The sequence below is a fragment of the Notamacropus eugenii genome, chromosome 4, assembly GCF_028372415.1.
Source record: "Notamacropus eugenii isolate mMacEug1 chromosome 4, mMacEug1.pri_v2, whole genome shotgun sequence".
Lineage (NCBI taxonomy): Eukaryota > Metazoa > Chordata > Mammalia > Diprotodontia > Macropodidae > Notamacropus > Notamacropus eugenii.
In genome coordinates this window covers 290,489,348-290,493,495 of record NC_092875.1, presented here as the reverse complement: position 1 = coordinate 290,493,495, position 4,148 = coordinate 290,489,348, and the positions used below count along the sequence as shown (strand labels likewise).

Here is a 4,148-nt window from a genome sequence, read left to right as displayed (position 1 = left end):
CAGAGTCAAAGGTCACTGCGTGATAGAGCCCGTCCCGGAGGGCTAAGAGGCCAGTTGAAAGCCGTTCAAGCCCAATCAGCTCTAAATCCGTGGGCATTTAATTGGCCTTGTAAATTTCAGATCGATCACGAGTTTAACACTTTCCTAAAAGTCAGACACCTTCAGCTGCTTCATCCCAGTTACCCAGAACTGCTGAGAGACCCCCACTCACCCTAAAGGGGAAACAAAGAAAGGAGGTATGAGTCAGTCTCTTTTCTCTGAGTTCAAATCATTCTCCCTTAGAGGAAGGAAAGAAAGCGAAAGGAAAAAAAAACCCAACAACTTGTTTCCTCCTCTTGGTGCACCTGACGCTCTCAGGTCGCATTCAGTGCTAACATCCTAGCACCCTTCAGTTTTGTCACCTCCCAACCCCGCAGCTCCACTCGGGAACTGTCCATCTGTCTGTTCCTCCCCTCTTTCCACCGTTCAATAATCTTCTAGTAGCTGAGATGGGGCTTAGGTTCAGACCTAAAGCCCCACCCCTAGGATCATTGACACATAGAGGCACATCTACTGGCTAGTTCCTGATCTGAGTTCTGGAGTCCTACCTGATCACCTTTCTGATGTTCTCCACCCCACCACCTCACCCCTCACCCCAGACAGATCCGGAGAAAAAGGTTAGTCCGGTCTAGTTGAAAATGAAAGGGTGGGAACAGGGCTTTCTCGTAAACTGTCTCCACGATCCCCACCAATTCTAGACAACCTGGAATGATAATAATAATGGCACTGATGATTATAATTCATATTTATACACTTTGACTGTAACGTATAACGAGCAGTTTTCTCACAACCATCTTCTGGGCTTACTTAGATTATGCAAGTTTTATTGGTAAGCAGCAGAGTATTGTCTGCATAGTGGTACAACGTCAGGCAAGTCATTTAGTTTGTCTGCTCTAGGTAACTAGAAGTAATGGTTGACCTTCAGTCCTTTCCTGGGGGTTCCTATGACTAGGAAATCACAGTTACAGTCCCTGTCCCTACTAGTGAGATGTATAAAAAGCTCATGGATAGATAGATAGTAGTATTGGGTAACTTATGTGAAGCTGCTAACTCACTGCACCAGGATTAGTATAGGAAATGTATCTTCGGGTCAAGGAACTGAGTGAAATCTGACAACAAAGCCACTTCAGCAGGAGACTTGGACACCCTATTTTCTCTCCCTTACACCATCCATTGGTTTTCTGGACTGTGCAATTACTGTTTTGTTGTTGTCTTTTGGGGGGAAATGATCTTTTACAGGACAGTAGACTAAAATAGGCCACTGAAGATTGGGGGGAGGGGCAGGTAGGAAGTGAAAAAAGAGGGGGGAATAGATCTGAGGGAAATCTCACCTTGCTAAAACACATGGTCAGTCACCAAATGCAGAACACTTGGGTGAGCAATGAATGGATAACTTATCAGGAAGCCTTATGGGGAGAAGGGGAAGACCTGAGAATTTGGGTTTATCAGTAGCTGTCAATCAAGAGTTGGTCAACGTGGGGGGCTAGAAGATAGAGCCAAAGAGCAGGGAGGCTAGTAATAATATAGATGGGTGGAAGAGACCCTACCTTCCTTACCTCCAGCAAGCAAGCTGTCTGTTCCTCTCTCTTTTCCACCCCCCCCCCCCCCCAATCTTTCTGTAGCTGAGATGGGTCTTAGGATCAGTCCTAAAGCCCCACCCCTCAGGATCATTATACACATAGAGGTAGCTCCCTGGCTTCCTTTAAGTCCCATTAAAATCCCACCTTCTACCAGAAGTCTTCTCCAACCCCTATTAATTCTAGTGGCTTTCTTATTTATTCTGTATAGTTTGCTTGCATCTTGTTTTCCCTACTTAATTGTAAGTTCCTTGAGGACTGAGACTCTTTTTTTCTTAAAAATTTTTTTGTATTCCCAGAGCTTAGCACAGTATCGGGCACATAGGCAATTTATATATGTTTATGGATTGAATGACCGATTGTGGCCACGGAGGGGGGCATCTCTTCAGGACAATGGCTTTGAAAGGTTGGTGATAATCCCTCCCAGAGTACAGTTAGTATCCAGCAGTCTTTCCGACTTCCTCTCCCTACCCCCTCCACCTCATTCTCACCTCCTACCCTCTTCCAAATACAAAGAGGCCAGAAAGAGGTCTGGTCACCCAGTCCCTAGTCCCTGCTGTGAATAGTTTAGTCTGCTGAAATACCAAGCACTGTATTCTCCCCGTTGGTCTCCTCCACCCCAGGTTTCTAGCCTGGGGCTCTTCGGGAAGATGAGGTGTCTTTGTGTAACCAGGAATAAATGGCTGCTTCTCCTTCCACTGTTAAAGATAAACTTGTTTAACAACAGTCTCTCCCCCACAAGGCTGAGGCTCAGACCTTCTCCACTCTCTTTCCATCTGAACAACTCCCATTATTTTGTAAATACCTGGGCTCAAGAACAAAATAAAGAGCTGTTGTTTAGTCCTGGGGAAACCCATCCATGTTATAGCTTGGATTAAGTTATCTGTGTACTTGTCATATCCTCCTTAAGGCTTAAAAGGCCTTCAGAGAAGGCACTGCAACTCCTAGTTTCTCCAGGCCTTGGCAATGTGCAACGCACCTAGCAGAAGTTTAGTGTTTGTAGAATGGAATTCCTTCGGAGTTTAACCTGGAAGGAAATAACTGATTGTAGGGTGCACCCCTCCCCCACTCCCCAGTCTCTTATCTGGCCAAAGCCACCTACCCGGGACAACATATAGCATACTAGAGATGGGAATGGAGAGCCTTAACTTAGTGCTCTGAGGGTCTGCTGGTCAGGGAGCTGGAGTGTGAAGCTGATGGACCGCAGATTTAAAATAGTTGCCTTTTCCATGTCTAGAAGTGGAACAGAAGCCATAAGCACTGGGGAGACAAAGAATGTTCAAAATAGACTTGGTCACCAAAGAGTATACATTTGAAGAGGGAGAAGACATGCAAATAATCAGGGACAGACATGATCTACACAGAGTGGATAAAAGGTAATCTGACAGGGAAAAGGGACCCACAGGAGAGGCTATAAAAGGCTTCCTGTAGATGGGGACATCTGAGCTCAGTCTTGAAGGAAACTAGGAAATTAAGAGGCAGTTGTGAGGAGGTAGAACATTCCAGTCAGGGTGGACAGCCAATGTAGACATGGAATTGGGGAGAAAATGGTGTTCTGGTTAAGTAACAGTAAGTAGACCCCAAAAGTTGGATCTTACAATTAATTCCAAGACTCATGATGAAACATGCTATCTAAACTCAGAGAAAGAACTATGCTGAATGCAGATTGAATTATAGACTGTGTTCACTTTTTTTGGTGGTTTTTCCTTTTGTTTTGTTTCTTCTTTCACAGCATGACTAATGTAGAAATATGTTTAACATGATTGCACGTGTATAACCTACATCAGACTGCTTGCCATCTTGGGGAAGGAGAAAAATTTGGGCCTCAAAATCTTATAAAATGAATGTTGAAAACTATCTTTATATATAATTGGAAAGAAAAAACTGTTTACTAAAAAAAAAGTTAGATCTTAGTGTTTGTAGAAGTAGACGACTAGAAAGGTATGAAGAGGCCAGGTTGGGAAAAGTTGTTTTAGGAAGCAATCCTGGGTTAAGTGACTTGCCCAGGGTCACACATCTAATAAATATCTAAGATTGGATTTGAACTCAGGTCTTCCTGACTCTAGGACTGATGCTCTAACCACTGGACCACCTAGGGAAGGGTTTCAAATGCTACTTTATATTTTGATCCTAGAAGTAACAGGTGCTCATTAAATGAAGGGAGCAGGTAAGTGATTTAGAAAAATTGTGGCAGCTGATTGATTGGAGTGACAGATAAGAGGGATATGAGTTAGAAACCTGATGCAGTAATCCAGGAGGGAGATGATAGGCAGCCAGGGGAGTGGTGAGGAGACATAGAAGAGATATTGTGAGGGCAGAAACAATGAAGTTTAGACATGTGAGAGTCAGGAGGCTATGATGACACCATGTTTCTTGGTCAACGCAGGCTATCTGGAAGGTTAGTAGTACCCTTGATACAGAAGTTTGCTGAGGAATTAGGAAGTTGGGAAGAGGGACTGATTTGAAGGAAACATATTCACACTTCTGTTTTGTATATGTTGGTTTTTAAAATGCCTGTGGGACATTCAGTGA

At 43.9% G+C, this 4,148-nt stretch overlaps 1 protein-coding gene across 3 annotated transcripts in view; it reads left to right on the top strand.

Annotated features, from left to right (window-relative positions):
• SLCO5A1 (solute carrier organic anion transporter family member 5A1) overlaps positions 1 to 4,148 on the top strand; it is a 395,111-nt gene that overhangs the window by 7,202 nt on the left and 383,761 nt on the right. The window contains exon 1 of one of the 3 annotated variants that reach the window (XM_072604804.1): positions 39 to 236. The exons of the other annotated variants lie outside the window; for them this stretch is intronic. The gene's annotated coding sequence lies outside the window, so the exon portion shown is untranslated. Of the gene's footprint in view, positions 1 to 38; positions 237 to 4,148 lie in introns of those variants that run through there. 3 annotated transcript variants of the gene reach the window in all.